This window comes from Salvia splendens, chromosome 7, assembly GCF_004379255.2.
Source record: "Salvia splendens isolate huo1 chromosome 7, SspV2, whole genome shotgun sequence".
NCBI lineage: Eukaryota > Viridiplantae > Streptophyta > Magnoliopsida > Lamiales > Lamiaceae > Salvia > Salvia splendens.
In genome coordinates this window covers 8,135,293-8,154,867 of record NC_056038.1, presented here as the reverse complement: position 1 = coordinate 8,154,867, position 19,575 = coordinate 8,135,293, and positions in this window count along the sequence as shown.

Below are 19,575 nucleotides of genomic sequence, written 5' to 3'. Positions count from 1 at the left end.
TTCGGCAAAGGGGAAGGCGAAGACTCAGAAACCCCCAAAAGCGCCACAGAGTGACATTGTCCTGGGGGGTTGTGGATCCGGAGCGGTTGCGGCCACTTCGGAACATATCTCTGAGCCCTTTTTATGGCCAAAGGACTTTGTGGAGGTGAATTTCCTTCTTGATTTTCTGGTTTTGCTTCTTTCCTATATTTTTTGTGGCCCCTCTGTTGACTTTTTTCCTTTTTCCATTTTCAGAGGAACAATATGCTCTGCAAGCTCGTCACAGTTGAACTCTCTAAAGCGTCCAGCGATTATGATGAGATGCAGAGGAATTTGAATGCTGCTCGTCACCAGGCCGAACAGGCTCGGGCAGACTTTGAGGAGGCAAGGGCCGCTAGGATCTCGGCTCAGGATGAAGCCCAGCGTGCCAAAAACCAGCTCATCATCCAGAGAGAGCAGTCGAAACAGAGGGAGGCTGCTGCCGTGGTTGCTCAGGGGGAGGCTCTCCGTGTTTACACGGAGAAACTCTTTTTGAGCAATCAATTTTCGGCCCTTATCGGCGATCTGCTGAAATTGATGACCGATAACGCTGAGCAGGAACCCGAAGTCATTTTGCCGCTGTATGGCCGAGAGATTGCAGCGCGCCTCCAGAGTCTGCCGCTCCTTGAGGAGCTTGCGTCTTCATCGGTCCTGCTTTCTGCTGAACGAGTCCGTAATTGCCGGGCTGACCGTGACGAGAACATGGAGGCCATCTTTGCCTCCTTGGGGCCTGTTTCACCCGCTTCAATTTTCAAAGAGGGTGAGCAGGAAAATGAGGCCGGCCGGGAGACCGAGCAGGAGGATCAGCAGACCGGCGATGGGGGCGCCGAGCAGGAGGGAGGGAGTAGGGAGGCCGAGGCTGAGACCGAGGTAGACAAGGAGAAAGAAGCTGAAACCCACAGAGAAGCCGGAGACGAAACTGGCGAAGTATGATTTCGTCTCCCTTCTCTTAGTTTAGTTTCTTTCTTTCTATTTGTAAAATGGCCTTGAAGCCCTCCTTGTGTAAATTTTTTCTTGTGAATGAAAAAAATTCTTCTTTCTACACTCGTGTCTTCCTTATAGCTCTTCTTAATCTCTTTTACTCCTATTGTGGTTTACTGCCTGCTCGGTAAACTGAAATGCCGAACTGACATAGCTGCTTCGTATTCTTAACTCTAAGGAGCTGGAGGTACTTCACTGGAAGCGGCTATACTCTTCGGCTTTAAATGAAGCTGAGAAAAAAGCTATAGATGACCAGATGAAGTATGATGAACTCTTGGCTCGTTTAGTGGAGCTGGAGTCCAACAATAAGGACTTAGAGTCCATAAGGAGAGATCTAGAGGCCGAGCTGAATACTGTCATCGCTGAGAGGACTGCATATGAAGACTTCATCAGCGGGCGCGGGGGAATGACTATATCCGAAGTTCAGAATCAAGTTGATGAACTGTGGGAGAAGCTTCATGTACTCCGGAAGAACAATGTGCTGGAGAGCTCGGCTTGCCAACAAGTTGTGAAATCATTGCGGCGCTTGGCTTCTCTGTACGACATCATTCTTTCCCGGCGTCCCGCGATCGAGAGATTCCTTAGCCGTTTCCCGCTAACAGACGCTCACGCTCCAACTCAAACCTCGGATCCACTTACTCAAACTTCTACTCCAAATCAGCACCGGACTCAGGAGCAACCGGAAACGTCAAGACAAGAACCTACTCCAAGTCAGCAACGGACTCAGGAGCAACCGGAAACGTCAAGACAAGGACGCCCTGAAGTTCGTAGAGGAGTGGTGAATATGAGTGAGCAAGATCAGCGAATGCTTCGTGAAGAGACTCTTCGCCGCCGAGGTGCTAGAACTTCCCGGACTCAGAGAAGAGGCGGTAGGTCGATCAGAGCATCTCGTCCACCTACTGATTCTTCAACTGCTCGGAACGCCCGAACTCAGCATCATGAGGACTTTTTGGATAGGTGGCTCAACTTTAGCAACCGTAGACAGTAGAGTAGTCCTTTGTAATGGTGTAACGCATTCTCGTAGGGCAGCGGAATTGTATGCCCAACAAGACTTAGTAAATGAAATTTTTTCATTTCGCTTCTATCACTGCGTATTTACAGTTCAGCGATTTTTTATTTCATTTATTGTACTCGTCCTCGGTCTTATGGAGTAAACTCTTCTTTGACCGGACTGAGTTAGTGTCCTTATTTGGCGAGTTTTATCGCTTGGATTGGACTTTCCCTGTACTCGTCCTCGGTCTTATGAAGTAAACTCTTCTTTGACCGGACTTAGTTAGTGTCCTTATTTGGCGAGTTTTATCGCTTGGATTGGACTTTCCCTGTACTCGTCCTCGGTCTTATGAAGTAAACTCTTCTTTGACCGGACTTAGTTTGTGTCCTTATTTGGCGAGTTTTATCGCTTGGATTGGACTTTCCCTAGTTAACCGGAGTGGTTTCCGGCTTATTGCAGTTCGTTTCAGACGAATTGCTTGTTTCTTAAGCTGAATTGTGGAGTCTTGTATCTTCCTTAGAAGCTTGGACTCACAATTGTCTTTAATAATTGATCTAAAAAGGGGATCAGCCTTTAAAGAACAATATACCTCAGTAACATTTATAAGAGACAAAACGCACATAGAGAGACAAATAAAAAGGACGAAAAAGATTTTAATCTTTTAAAAAACGACAAGTATAAAGAACAATACAAATATGAAAGCACATACTCCTAGGACCGAACTAGACACGAGACTGACCGGACCTTGTCTCTTACAAATAGAACTTCTTGAGGTTGGAAATGTGCCATGTTCGGGGTACTTGTTCTCCTGACATGTGAGTCAATTTATAAGACCCTTTTCCCAGGACTTCTGACACCCGATACGGACCTTCCCATGTGGGTTCAAGTTTGCCCAGCTTTTCTGCTCGGCTTACTTCATTGTTTCTCAATACGAGATCTCCCACTTGAAACTGCAGCTTTTTCACCCTTTGGTTATAATACCGGGTTACTTGCTCCTTGTACTTGGCTTCTTTTATGAAGGCCAATTCTCTTCTTTCTTCGGCAAGATCTAGTTCGGCTCTCAGCCCGTCGTCATTCAGTTCTGTTGAGAAATTAAGAGTTCGGGGGCTGGGTATGCCGATCTCAACCGGAATTACGGCTTCAGTGCCGTACACTAGACTGTACGGAGTTTCACCGTTGGAGGTTTTTGGTGTAGTTCGGTAAGACCATAGGACTTGAGGAAGATTTTCTACCCATTGTCCTTTGGCTTGTTCTAACCGAGCTTTTAATCCTTTCACCAAAGTACGGTTTGTTACTTCCATTTGTCTGTTTGCTTGTGGGTGAGAGACCGAAGTGAACCGCTGTTGAATATTCAACTCTTGGCACCAATTCTTAAATGTTTTGTCAGTAAACTGAGTCCCATTATCCGAAATGAGGATATGGGGTATGCCAAATCGGCAAACTATGTTCTTCCAGACAAAATCTAATGCCTTTGAGCTCGTTATCGTAGCTAATGGTTCAGCCTCCACCCACTTTGTGAAGTAATCCACGGCAACGATCAAGAATTTCATTTGCCGGGGAGCTTGTGGTAGTGGTCCTACTATGTCTATGCCCCATTGCATAAAAGGCCAAGGGCTTTGCATAGCACATAGATCAGTCTGCGGCGTCCTTGGGATATTTGCATGGATTTGGCATTTCGTACATTTCTTAACTAGCTGTACTGCTTCTTGTACCAAAGTTGGCCAATAATATCCCCATCTCAGAACTTTTTTAGCTAATGCTCTAGCTCCGATGTGGCTACCGCAAGATCCTTCATGAACTTCTCTAAGGATGTAATCCGTCTCTTCTGGTCCTACACATCGCAATAACGGTTGAAGGTAGGACTTTCTATATAGGACTCCTTCATGAAGTTCGTACCGAAGTGCTCGGCATGTGATTTTCCTTGCTTCTCTCTTATCCTCGGGCAGTTGTCCTTGATCTAGATACTTTAATATTGGCGTCATCCAGTTCGGTGAACTGGTTACTGAGTGTACTTCAGCTTCATCAATGCTTCTGTGCGGTAATTCCTCCACCTTTGAGCTCGGATATGAGGCCAACTTACTTAAAGTATCTGCTCGGCTATTTCCCGCTCTGGGAATGTGGATTATCCGAAAATAAGAGAAATTTCGGCTAATACTTTGCGCTTTGTCCAAGTATTTTTTCATCCTTTCACCACGGGCTTCACTTGTACCCAGCATGTGATTCACTATGACTTGTGAATCACAATGAATTTTGAGAGATTTGACAAGTAGATGTTGCGCTAACTGAAGTCCGGCAAGAAGGGCTTCGTATTCGGCTTCGTTATTAGTGGTTGGGAATAAGAACCGAAGTGAATAAGTTACTTCGTGTCCGTCGGGAGCGATAAGTAGAATACCAGCTCCACTTCCTGTCTTATTCGAAGCTCCATCTACGAATCCAATCCAACAGTCCGGCGGCTCTACTTCGGGTTTCTGGGGCTGTGTTAGTTCATCATTGGTAGGATTTTTCTGTTCGGCAATAATAGGGATTGCCTGATCGAACTTTGCCTCTACAAGAAAATCTGCCAAGGCTTGTCCCTTGATGGCTTTCCGAGGTAGATATTCTATTGAATGTTCTCCCAACTCTATGGCCCACTTGGCAATTCTGCCTGATGCTTCTGGCTTAGTCAAAACTTGCCGAAGTGGAAGATCGGTTAAGACGCATACTTTGTGAGCATAGAAATATGGCCGCAGTCTCCTTGCTGCATTTACTAATGCCAGAGCAATTTTTTCCAGAGGTTGATACCTTGTTTCGGGACCTCTTAATGCTCGGCTTGTAAAGTAGATAGGACGCTGCTTTAGGCCTTCTTCTCGCACAAGCACCGCGCTAATGGTTTGATCTGATGCTGCTAAATATAAGAATATCACTTCGGCATCTGTTGGAGCAGAGAGAGTAGGAAGTTCGGTTAAATAACTTTTGAGTTCGTCAAAAGCCTTTTTCTGTTCGGCTCCCCACTCAAACTTTGGTGCCTTCTTCAAAACATTGAAGAACGGCATTTGCTTTTCGGCTGCTTGGGAAAGGAATCTATTCAGTGCGGCTAGACATCCAGTTAGCCTTTGCACATCATGTATGGACTTCGGCATTGCCATGTTCTGAACAACTTGAACCTTTAGGGGATTTGCCTTGAGTCCTTCCTTTGAAACCCAATAACCCAGAAATTTTCCCGAATCTACCAAAAAGGTACATTTTTGGGGATTGAGTTTGAGGTTGGCTTTTTTGAGCACGTCGAGAGTGGATTTGAGATTGTTTTCGTACTCCGAAGTGCTTCTGCTTTTAACAACTATGTCGTCAACATATACTTCAACCTCTTTTCCGATCAGGTGCCGAAATAGCTTATCTACCATCCTTTGATATGTAGCTCCGGCATTCTTTAAACCAAATGGCATCTTTTTATAAGCAAAAATACCGAAGTCAGTAATGAAAGCCGTTTTTAAAGCATCATTCTCATCCATTAAAACTTGGTGGTATCCTTTATACAAATCAAGAAAACAGAAAATTTCGAAGCCTATCAAAGCTTCTACTTTTTTATCTATGTTGGGAAGGGGGTAGCAATCTTTAGGACAGTGCTTATTTAGATCTGTAAAATCTATGCACATCCGTCATCCTCCTTCTTTTTTCTTGATCATCACAGGATTGGCCACCCAAGAAGGATATTTTACTTCAAATAATACATCCGCTTTCAGTAATTGGCGGACTTCGTCATGGATGACTTGATTTCTTTCTGCCGCAAAGAGTCTTTGCTTCTGTTTTATAGGCCGGACTGAAGGATCAATATTTAACCGATGTGTAATTACCTCGGAAGACACTCCAGTCATGTCCAACGGAGACCACGCAAAGACATCTTTGTACTCTTTGAGGAGCTGGATGGTCTTTTCCCGGAGTAGAGGTGTTCCCGCGAAACCGATCTTGACCGTTCTGGATGGATCATCTTCGTATAACTGAACTTTCATCGAGTTCGGCTCCGGTGTGACTTCGTTCATTTCGCCTGCCTCTGACTCCGGCTGCTGTGATTGCTATGCTTGATGGTGCCGATCTGATTGTTCGGCACTTTTAAGCGCAATCTGCAGACATTCTTTTGCTCTCTTTTGATCACCTCGGATGACTGCTATCCCTCCTTTAGTGGGGATCTTGATTGTGAGGTGATAAGTAGAGCAAATGGCCCGAACTGTGTTGAGCCAGTCTCTTCCCAGTATAATGTTATACGGGGATCGAGCTTTTACCACAAAAAACTCGATCACCGTACTGGAGCTAGTAGGCGCTCTTCCTACCGTAATCGGAAGGCTGATAATACCTTCAGGGCGGGTGTCCTCCTGGGCGAAACTTTTCAGAGGAATTGGGGCCGGACTGAGCCGAGCTGGATCCACTTCCAGTTTATCAAAACATTCTTTAAAAAGAATGCTAACCGACGCTCATGTATCCACAAACACTCTGTGGATCAGTTTGTTTGCCACTCCAGCTTGAATGACAATAGCGTCTTGATGAGGAGAAATGGCCGGGACGGGATCTGCATCTGAAAATGTAATTACTTCCTCCTTCTTCAGCCTTTTATGTGTTGGCTCCTCTCGATTGAAGCCTTTGCGCTCTGATTTTAGAGACGATTTAGTCTTCCCGGCTGGGAGAGCGTCAATAGTCTGGATCACTCCATCATATTGCGGCTCGTCATCGTCTTCGGGATCCTGTTGCCTTTTAGGATCCTGAGGAGCGCAGTTCGCACTTCTCTGTTTCTTATTCTTTTTCGGCGGCTTGCTTTGGTATTTTTTTAATGTCCCTGCTTTCACAAGAACATCAATATCTGCTGCCAAATTTCGGCACTCCTCGGTATCGTGACCGTGGTCTTGATGGAAGGAGCAATACATATCCTGACTTCGGCGCGTGGCCGATTTCGTCATCGACTTTGGTTTTTCGAACATATCAGAATGCAGTTCGAAAATTTCCGCTCTCGACTTGTTCAATGGTACGAACTGAGCGGGTGGTTTCTCAGGATTGAGACGTGGTCCCAATCTGTCTTGTACCGGTGCCCTTTGAATTCTTTCAAAAGGAGTTCGGCGAGGATGTCCCTGATCGCTATGATCGGGCTTCCTCTTGTCTCCTCTGGAAGAGCTGTCTAAAGACCGTTTTCGACGGTCTGCCTCATCAGCACGAGAAAACTGGTCCGCAATGTCCCACATCTCTTGAGCTGTTTGCGGACTGCACTCAACGAGCTTTCTGTAGAGAGCTCCTGGCAGAATTCCATTTTGGAATGCCGAAATGACAAGTAGATCATTGAGATCATCTACTTGTAGGCATTCCTTGTGGAATCTTGTCATGAAGTCGCTAATCTTTTCATCGCGACCTTGACGTATAGAAAGCAGCTGAGCCGAAGTGATTCGGGTTTCCGCCTTCTGGAAGAACCTCCTATGAAAAGCATCCATTAGATCTCTGTAAGATCTAATGCTGCCTTGAGGGAGGCTATCAAACCACCTTCTTGCGTTCCCGATGAGCAGCTCGGGAAACAGCTTACACATATGAACCTCATTGAGACCTTGGTTCGCCATATTATACTGATAGCGTCCCAGGAAATCATGAGGATCCACTAACCCGTCATAAGTCACTGACGGAGTTCGGTAATTCTGTGGCAACGGAGTTCTGGTGATATCATCCGAAAATGGAGTCTTCAGCGCTCCATACATAGCGAATCCGACATCTCTACGGTATGGTGGAGATGGAGTTCTCCTGTGACTTCGGTAACAAGGAGGAGAAGGAACATATCGGTGGTGAGGATTCTTTCTCCTGGAAGATACGACACTACTGCGGTAGTGACTTTCATGTCTGGAGGGGGAGGGAGAATCCGCCGTTTTCTTCTCCGGCTTCTGGCTCTTTTGTAGGAATGTTAAGAACTCATCCTGCTTCTCAGCCAAGAACGACTTGACAGCCTCATTCAAAGCGAGCTGCTGGGGAGGCTCGGTGCGATGACTTTTTGAGTGGTTTGTTCTTTCACCGTGAGAACTGGAGGCAGATTTCTCCCGAGGCTGTTTTCCAGACCTACGGGCTGGACTAGCTTCCTCACGTTCATCACGGACGGAAGTATGGGTATTATGTGATCTGGTATGCATTTTTTGGTGGAAGAGGATCAAAAACTCGCTTTTATCACAGTTTTGGTTTTCTGTCGGTTCCCACAGACGGCGCCAGTGATGATGTAGCGAATTTTTGATGGGAATAAATGCAAGTAATAAACGATCACGACACGGAAAATTACGTGGTTCGATTTACTGAGGTAAATCTACGTCCACGGGAAGAAGAGAGGGCAAATTTGTATTGCTTGGTCTCGCTTACAGATTACAATATTGATTTGCTATAAGATTCAGGATCTAGAGAGCTTAACCCCTCGTCTATCTGATCTAAGTTCTATTTATACATTCGAACTAAGATCGTGGTTTGCAGGTTGATAACTGCTTGATACCACTAAATAGATCGTGGGTGTAATGGAGGTCGTGGAGATCCTGCATGGGTCCACTATCTCCTTGTTCGGTCGAATACTGAGACCGAACTGCTGAACTTTGCCGATCAGCTTCTGCCGATCTGAGAGTTGAGCTCGATTGGTCGGCTTTTACCGAGCTATAGGCTGTGACCGAACTCTTTGGTTGTGCCGAACTGATACTACCGAGCTATAGGCTGTGACCGAACTCTTTGGTTGTGCCGAACTGATACTCTTTCTTGGGTTTTGGGCTGATGGGCCGTCACTGCTATTGGGCTCGCAATTATTGTTTAGTTGTTTAGTTCGTATCCCATCATGTAGTATGGTACAGGACCAAATATTCACCAATATTTTTCTAAGTGCTACCATTTATTCTAACTTCTCTTTGTTGCAAATAACACTGAATTTTGAAAGACCCTGAAAAGCAACCTACAAGTGAGTTTTGACAAGGATACAGATAATCATAGGAAAGCGAGTTGGGCTAGCATTCATAAGCCGTGCCCATATGGTGAAAGATTCTAAGTGCATCATTGTTCATTGAGATGCACATATCCCTTGATCAAAAAATATCAGGCTCAATCCCAGCATCTACCATTTGCTTGAACAAACTTCTTATAGTCTCCATATAAATATGATTAATGTAGGACTTCTTTCCACGAGTAAGAAGAGCGGCAAACAATATATTGTAAATTCTTATAGTTGGCCTGCTATCCAATTTCCTACAATCACACATACGCTTGAATATATTGGATTGGATTGGATTGGATTGGATTGGATTGGACATACTATAGAGAAAGGGTTTATTGGGTTGGATGAGTTGAAATTTATTTCCGCGAAGAGCGAACATTTTAGGAATTGGGGTGAATATCAGTTAGTTTATGGGAAGGTGATGAAGGATTAGTATGGAGTCGAGGTTTGAAGCTGTCGTCGACCCTCCGACGGGCTCCGATTCTAATCCCTGATTTACATTGACATTTACTCCTCCATTTGCTTATTTTGGTCGACCGGTGATATAAATTTTATGGACAATTTTCTGGTATTAATACATGACTTTTTTTTAACTTTCTTTTTATCAACTTTATTCATTAATACCATACTATATGCATTTTGGGAGGGTTATATTACTACCTAATACTTAATTACTAACTATAATTAAATAATAGTCATTAGATATTCAGATCAAGGACCTAGATCATCAGCCTCACGTCAATACAATAAAAAAAGGTCAATAAGTTGTAACTAACTTTTGAAAAATATCTCATAACTTTAAAATGCATATAACTTTCTCGATTTAAATTATTTTTTCGCACAACATATATCAAATTAAAGATAATTTCATAAGGATTCTAACGAGATCTCACTTGCATGTGTTCCGATGTCAAAATTTGGGAAAAAATTCAAAAAAATTCATAAATTTCATTATCAGCTTTATATCAATACACGACATATAATATGTCAATACAATGCTTGTACAATGTCAATATGAAATTGTATTGATATTGTCATGTCTTTGTGTTGATGTATTTCATACACTATATTGACATTGTGTTTCTATACCCTAAATTTGATAGTTGCTATTATCTTAATAGGAGTATTAAAAAAATAAAAAATGAAATTACCCATGACAAATTGTAGACCACAAGATTTTCAAAATCCTATGATCTTAAATAAATTATATTAGCAATTAAATGATGAGTTAACAATTGATCATTCTGTTTAATTTTATTGCATAAGTTTTATGTTTTTTATTGTTTATATTGCTATATGTAATCATAGTTATTGTGTCTTTCATTTTTAACCGTGGATTATGAATATATATAGTATATGTGCGTTCTTAAATTCACAATTATTGTCAATTTTAAATTAATTGATACTGATAGTTCCACTTTAAAATATTAAATTAATCGATCTTAATTAACTCATTGTATTTATTTCATACTCCATTCGCCCAAAAAGACAAGTTTTACCATTTTGGACCGTCCATTAAAATTAGACCAATTCTAAAAATGGAAGTTTTAAACCAATAATAACCATACAAATCATTCTAAATACGGACCCCACAATCCACTAATATTACTTCCACCACATTTTTCATCTCTCTCTTACTTTACCAATTACACATTAAAACTCGGATCATTTACAACTTTGTCTATTTTTTTGGACGGATGAAGTATGTTTTTGAAAAATTAATTCATATATTTTTAATTAGCCGATCTAAATTTTATATGCAATTACAAATTAATTGATCTCTAACATAATTGAGAATATTTCCTTTTTCTAACATTGGATAATGTAGATATACTCCATCTGTCTCATAAGAATATGCATTTTTCTTTGTTAGTTCGTCCCAAAAGAATATGCACTTTCTAATTTTAGAAATTATTTTCTCTCTAATGAGGTGAGACTCATTCTCCACTAACAACACTTTTTATTTACTTTTTTTCTCCACCTCTCTATTACTTTACTAATTTTGTATTAAAACTCATGCCGAACCCAAAATACACATTCTTTTGGGACGGAGGGAGTATGTTGTTTAGCTTTTATCTCGTTTTCAAGATATGTATATTCGTAGGAATCAACTGTTATGCCCAATAAGAGCATCTCCAATAAGAATAGCCCAGCCATAACCCAGCCATAGCCCAGCCACAAACTCCTTCTGCCACATCATCAGCACTAAAACTCCTCCTGTCACATTATCAGGACAAGCAATAGCCCAACCATAGCTCAGCCACAATAAACAAAATTATTAAAAATAAATAATTAACAATCACACAAAACACAGAATTAAATTTACGACACATATATGGAAAAATTCAATAATTTCATTTAAATTAAAAAAAATAGGCTAGCCGATTCCGGGCCTACAATGGCGGCTAGCGGATCGGCTAGAGCCCCCGAATCGTCTAGAGCTCGCGGATCGGCTAGCCGTTTTGCCGCTCGCCGCCTACAATGGTTCGGCTAGCGACCGGCCAGCGCCCGGAATCGCTAGCCGGTCCGCTAGCCGATCATTGGAGATGCTCTAAAGACAGAGTTAATAAAATTATAATTTTTTATTCTATAACAAAAATTATATAAATATTTTATTTATATTAATATTTTACTGTGTCTGATCCGACCCCTCGAATTTAGATTTTTGGATCCGTCGCTGATGAAGAATGGTGTTGTTCAGTAATGAGTTGAGGACAAAAGATGTTGAAAATAACGGCATGCGGTAGCAAGAATCCGGGGGCTGTAGAAGATGATACGACGACGGTGGAGGTGGCTGAATTACAAATTGAAGTCAGATCGATGCTGGTAGGGGAACTATTTGATGAAATATATAAACAAGGTTAATGAGCTTTGTGGAATGGTAATGGAGTCTCTTGGAGGAGACTCGGCAAGAGCATTTGGGGGAGGTTTGTTTTGTGATGAGCTCGGAGCATGGAAGTGTGGGTTTGTTGTTAATATTAGAACGCGTTCCATTTTGACTGCAAAAAGTTTGGTGCTTATTCTATGGGTTACAGTTGGCAAAGTCTCCAGGAATTCAGAAGCTAGAAGTGGAGAGCGATAGCTTTGTTGGAGATTGATAAGTCGTATTCTAGGCCTTGGTTACTGGTCAGTATAACGTGCATAATTGGAATATATCTGCAAAACAGTTGCTAAAGTGTGCAGGGAAAGGGTTCTAGTCAGAAGGAAAGGTATCAGATAACTCGGGTGAAAAGGGCATCAGAATGTTGCTATACTGACCAGTATGCATGCCAAAAAGGCTCGAGATGGAGAAGAAGGATTGCTGGGAAGATCAGCCACAAGTTAGGGCAAAAGGGTCATTTCGCGAAGAGAGTCTACCCTAAAAATCAAGGGCATGCCTCCCTATAAAAGGAAGCCACTTGGAGAGAGGAAATCATCATCGATCAAAGGAACTTTAGGAAAAACACTCTTAGTTAGAGTAGTTCTCTCTCGGCAGATCAGTCCTTCAGCCTAGTCTTTCATATTCTCGTTCCTCGCCACAGCCATGGTCACTTGAGAGTTTCATCAGTTCGTCGGAGTTCCGCATTCTCTCAATCCAGTCAGCGAGTTTCGTAGTGTTAGCAGTTTCATCGCCCGGAGTGGCAAAACAATCTTTATTTATTTTCTTAGTTAATCTTTACGTGTTTCCTTACGTTGGACCTGTTGCACTTTCAATTTCCGTTTGCTTTTGAAGTATTTCGTTTAGATCCAAACACCTTTTATGCAATGAAGTTGTTTTTATGCATTTCTTTCTGTTCGATTCTGTTTCTTTCTACCTAGATAGCTTAGATCTAGTTATTACTGTAATTTCCAAGTGTTACGAGCATGTTTTCATTTCCGCATTGATAAATCTGAGTTCATGAAATTAGATAGCTGTTAGATTTTAGATCTGAAATGGTTAAGTGTGAAAGCTTAGTTTACGTGATTTCTGCCACCTTGCATGTTACCCAGTAAGCGTAATTTCAGTTTCGTTACTTTAATCTTTTGATTTGGAGTTTAGATTGTAGATCTGTTTTTGTGGAGTTTGTTAACCTGAAATTCTCGTTCATGGAATCTGAGTTGTTTGATTTGTGTTCATACTCGTTGGAGAAGACAATGTCCACATCAAAATTTGAGACCACTTTTACTTTTTAGTTACTTTTTGCTTTTGTCCTTTACGTTTCTCTACTTTTTTTGCTGGTACCCTACAGGTCTGTCAGCCTAGTCACCTAACTACCACTTATTCTCTGATATTCCGTTTAACCTTTTATAGTAACCTGTACCCTCCAGATATTTTCTGAAACATAATGTTCCCTCAATCTCACGTACACAGCTGCTTGTTAATCATCTTTCACACCTCCTAGTCATTAGAGTACCACCTTAATTTCCAGTCTAGTTAGAATCTCAACCCAAAGCGTGGTAGCTAACCAACCTTTCCAGAATATCACCACAATTACCAAAGCGCATTCATCTCTGTGGAATTCGACCCTTACATCCATTATACTAGTCAGTAGAAGTGGGTTGAGGAATTATTGATACCAGGTTCAGGCTTAGCTGGGACGTCCATCCTGATTAGTAGGACACACCCTTTGCTTGACGCGACACCTGCACACAAACATGCTCTATCAGAGACGCTATGAATCTATGATGTTTTGATATCTCTGTCAATTGTCGCTCCATAGTGCAGAAGCTATGTAACCTACTCCTGAATTTTGAGTGTGTTGTGGTTTGCCATGTGCACAAAGAAGATAACTTTGCAGCTGATTTTTTGTCGCATCATGCATATAGCTTTCCTAGAGGAGTTCATGTTTTAGAAAACCCACAGATGGGTATTAGCAGTTGGTTGCTTCGTGATATATTAAGTGTTTCTTATGTTCATTAACTTCTCTTTCTGGGCGCTGCCCACAGCTTTGTACCAGAAAAAAAATGTGATTTACTACTTCGATAATTCAATCCCATTCAAACCCATTTAGATAAAATAAGGTTATTTGTGTGTAATATTTTTTGGTTATTCCCATATGTTGGAAATATTGCAGCCTTTACACGGGCAAACTCTTGCTATTACATAAGAACAACAAACCTTGCTTGGGTTGCTCGTAAATCAGCTCAGCTTATTCACCGTACACGCAAGATCTGGTCGAGTGCAGTTTGTGATAAACATCAAATTCCCTATGATCCTTGCATATTCTTCTTGAGCTACATGCTCACCCGTGTGCTTACTCAAATGCACGTTGGGTTCAAATGGAGATTTAGCTAGCTCACAATCAAACGAGTGAAATTTCTTAGCACTTTCTCAATATAATGAGATTGTGTCAGAGCAATTCCCTGGTGATTTCTTTAATTTTGATTCCGAGAATCACATCAGCTAAACTCATATCTTTTATGTCGAAATTTCTCTTCAACATATTTTTGGTTTCATTGATAATGGCAATATTGTTGCCCATAATCAACATATCATCTACATAAAGACACACAATAACAAAACCGTTATCTGTGTTCTTAATGTAAACACACTTATCACACTCATTGATAGTGAACCCATTTGACAACATCACATTGTCAAACTTCAAGTGTCATTGCAAAGGCGTTTGTTTTAATCCATATAGAGACCTCACTAGTTTGCATACCTTCCTTTCTTGGCCAAGTACTACAAACCCTTCAGGTTGTTCCATATAAATTTCTTCCTCCAATTCACCATTCAAAAAGACAGTTTTCATATCCATTTGGTGAATCTCAAGATTGTGCATAGCAGCAATTGCAAGAAGCACCCGAATAGAAGTGATTTACGTAACGGGTGAATATGTGTCGAAGAATTCATATCCTTCTTGCTGCTTAACGTCTTTCACAACTAGGCGAGCTTTGTACTTTTCAATAGTACCATCAGTTTTATATTTCCTTCTCAGGACCCACTTGCACCCTAAGGTCTTACAGCCTTCTGGCAAGTCTACTAACACCCATGTGCTATTTCTCATAATTGATTCAATTTCACTATTGATCTCTTCTAACTAGAATGGCGCATCTGGGCCAGACAGCGCTTCATCCACTGACTTTGGTTCGTCATCCAACATAAAAGTTATAAAGTCGGGACCAAATGTCTTAGCAACTTTAACTCTTTTACCACGTCTTAGTTCTACATCCTCAGGACTTGACCTCGTCCTTTTTGGCGGATTAGAACTAGTGGATTCATCCATCATTCTTTCACTAGAATGATCCTCCTGCTTCTTGCAAGGGTAAACATTCTCAAAGAATATATCATTCTTTGACTCAATTGTTGTTCCTTCAGCCACACCAGACACAGCTGACCTATGGACTAGGAAACGATAAGCACTACTATTAAGTGCATGACCAATAAAGATGCAATCGACTGTTTTAGGGCCAATTGCAACTTGTTTTGGAGGCGGCACTTGTACCTTTGCTAAACACTCCCACACTTTGAGGTATGTATATGAAGGTTTCTTTCCCTTCCACAATTCATAAGGAGTCACATCCCTATTTTTGAGTGGAATTTTGTTCAGGATATGATTCGCTGTTAACACAGCCTCCACCCCACATATTATGGGATAAACCAAAATTAATCAACAGAGCATTCATCATCTCTTTAAGTGTTCGATTTTTTCGCTCAGTAACTCCATTTGACTGATGAGAATATGGAGCCGTTGTTTGGTGAATTATACCACTTGCATGACATAATTCTGCAAACGGGGCTACATACTCACCTCCTCTATCACTTCGAACACACTTAATTCGACAATTAAGTTGATTTTCGGCTTAATTTTTGAAGTCTTTAAACGCTTCAATTGCCTCATCTTTACTTTTTAATAAGTAAAGGTAACAATACCTTGTGCAATCATCTATAAATATGATGAAGTACTTTTTACCACCTCTAGTTTGCACAAATTTTAAATCACATACGTCTGTATGGATTAACTCTAGAGGTTTTGTGCTCCGTTCTACCGAGCGAAATGGTAGCTTGGTCATTTTTGCTTCAACACAGACTTCACATTTCTTTTGTGAGTTAAACTCGTGAACTTTTAGTAAATCAAGATTCGCTAATCTTTTTATAGCATTTAGATTTATATGTCCTAATCTACAATGACATAAATCGGAGCACTCAAGCAAATAAGAGGATGCGTCATCTTCCTTATTGCTTGTTCCTTTTCCACGGTGAATGACCGTAACATTCAGCTCAAAAAGCCCATTCACTAGGTGACCTTCACCTATGAACTTTCTATACTTGGTCAATATAACCTTTTCACACTCAAATTCTAGTGAAAATCCATGATTTACTAGAAGTAATCCTGACACCAAATTATTTCGGATGTTGGGGACATGCAACACATCCTTAAGGGTAACAACCTTTCCAGATCCTAATTTTAGGAACACATTACCCACACCAACCACCTCAGAAGAGGCTTGGTTTCCCATGCATACTTTTCTACCTCCTACAGATTTGTAAGTAGAAAAAACGCTTCTCTCGGAGCACACATGACATGTGGCACTCGTATCAACAAACCATTTATTTGGATTGTTACCATGGTTCACGTCGGAGACCATTGCGACCACCTCGTGATCTTTGTTGTTTATAACAACACGTTCAAATAATTTGCACAATATTGTCTCCATTAATAAGTACACAATTATATTGAACCATATGTGCATTGGTATATTCAATAACCTATGCATCTCAATTACTACTACCAAGTCTAAATTGGTCTTGCTTGTCAGATGACAAACGATAAACACCATTCTCAAGAGAATAGATCTCAAGGAATTAACCACTCCATAGCGCATCGACATGATTTCAGCAAGAGTACAATATCTCGTCTTGCGATTGTTGGAAATATTGCAGCCTTTACACGGGCAAACTCTTGCCATTACATAAGAACAACAAACTAGAAGGTAAATAAAACAAAGTAATTACAATAAAAGAACAAGATGCAAACTATGGTTTTCTTCAAGTCGAGTCGAGGTATCCCTCTCTCCGCAAGACGAGATACGCCCCGGTTAGTGCTCACGGATTGGTGCAACGTCCCCAAAGATGAAACGACTTTCCTCCTATCGAGTTTAAGCACCTCAAACTCATAGGCTCCGGCGAACTTGAATTGGAGACGAGAACCGAGCAATGCAATGCTTATAATGATGCGAACTAGAATGCTTGAGAGCTAGAGAGAAGAGAGAATGATTTGTTGGTGTTGTTTCCTCTCTACAACTCTATGCCTTATATAGGCACAAAAGATGACATGGAAGGTCTTGATAATAATTCACCATTAAGCAAACCATTATGCAAAAGGTGGTTACAAGAGATGGAAAGCCAAAGGATTAGCCATATCAAAAGTTTCCTCATGTTACACGTTTCTTACGCCCTATTTTTTAAAAATTTAAATTCACTTAAAACTTGTCTTTTTTTTTTGTTAATCCCACTTTCATTGTTCTAACTAGCTGGTCCTCGAAGGAGAAGCTCATATAAGATTCAATATGCTAGAGGTTAATTGATTTAGTCACAAAATATTTGTATGAGCTCAATATATAAAGTTATAAAATCCAACTGCTGCACGCTACGTTCCACTCAAGATGCCCACATTCTTGAGTGACACATGATTTTAGGAAGAATTGTTAAATTAAGTAGAGAAAAAATGTAATTGAATATTTTAATGCGAAGAGATGAGAAATGGATTTATTTCCAAGCAGGGACGGAGCCAAGAATTTTATACAAGTGGGCCAAAACTATGTATAAAGACATTTTAAGGATTTAAGAAGGGGCATATATAAGGATATTTCAAAAAATTTAAAAATAATAATAAAAACAACATAAATAATTTTTTTGAGGTGGGACATTTGCCCCTTTAGTGCTCATATAGATCCGTCCCTATTTCCAAGTATAGAAAATGGACGTTTTGAGTGGGACAAATGAAAAAGGGAAAATGGACATCTTGAATGGAATAGATGGAGTATTATTTTTTATGTTGTAGGTTGGTTGATTGGACTATTTAGATTAATACTCCATCCGTCTCATTATAAGTGATGTGTATTCATTTTTAGGCCGACCCACTATAAGTGTGACATTTCCCTTTATGGCAAAAAACAACACTCCATATCTCTCTTACTTTATATATTCTCCTACTTTTTTCTCTCTACTTTTTTTTCACTCGTGTTTTATTCTCACTTCATTTAATCACTAAACATCACTACCTAAAAATCTGTGCCTAAGAGCATCTCGAACAATGAGAGGTAAATGAAAGTGGTATATTATCTATTTACCTTATCATAAAGTGGAATATACCCTTCCAAAAAGTAACACCCTCCAAAGGAAAAAAGGTACTATATGGGAAGGTAAATCATTTTTAAAAAAAATAAAATAATAGTATAAAATCCTTTAAAAGACATAAAGTGGAGAGGTAAAGATACCTCTTCAAAATGGGAAATGGTATAATACATTCTCAAATACCTCTTTTCAAAAAAGGTAAATATGGTAGTTATATGACTTTACCTCTTCATTTACCTCTCCGCTTGGAATGCTCTAAAAGAAATGTGTCACATCATCATCACATGTAATGAGACGGAGGGAGTAGTTATAAATGCCCTGTAGTGTCGAATTGAAAAATATCATGATTGCCCTTGAGAGTAAACATATACTAGTATTTGTTTTCTGTCCATATATATGAGATTCATTAACATAATGGTTAACTGATTCAATCGCAAGATATTAATATGAGCTCAAATGTATAGAGTTACAAAATTCAATTGCTATACATTTTTTTTTGTAGGTTGGTTGATTGGATTATTTAGTAGATTAATAGGTAAATTCTCCACTCCAAACATGCGGCAAACACACCTTAAAAAACCCACAAAAAAAACACCTTAAAAAACCCACAAAAAACCGTAGTTTCTATTTGCAGAATTTTTTTTCAAAACACCATATCCATAATGGATTTCGAACTTTTGACAAATACCACCAAAATTCCACTGACCAACATACGAACATACTCGTCAGCCTACCTCCACTTTTGAATCTTCTTGTTATTATGTCACTTTATTTTTAACTTTTGGGTACATTAGTGAACGTGGTTCATATGCATTACAAGCGATAGAATTTGAGTAAATGTATTTATGACGTATGAGATCTTGAGTTAATTATGTAGTAAAAGATGTGGGCGAAAAGTCATGGATATAGTGAAAAATAACAATAAATGTTTAGTGTAATTAAATGGAATGTGGGACTGAGTTTATAGTGCATCTTAAGACCAATATCAATTTTAATTTTAACTCACGTCAAAAACACCTAAACACACTCATAAAAGGACGGTGGGACGATTTAATTTGCCATCCACCCAAATAAATGAAACGCCATTACTATTCATTGCTCCATACCGGAGGACCTAAAGTGACATTACCGCGTAAATATTGGGTCCCAAAAAAAAATCACAAAATCTGACCACAAACTCTTATTTGTTGTTATTAGCCCCAAAACAAAACAGATTAAATAATTTAATTAACAATGTTAATTGCTGGGCCATTCCTCAACTTATTTGTTTATAATCCAATCAGCCCCAAAATTAAAAACGCTACCTCTAAAATCCGGTTGGGATCAGGTGCATCGTCAGTCAGTTTTCTTCATGCATTGTACGCTTGA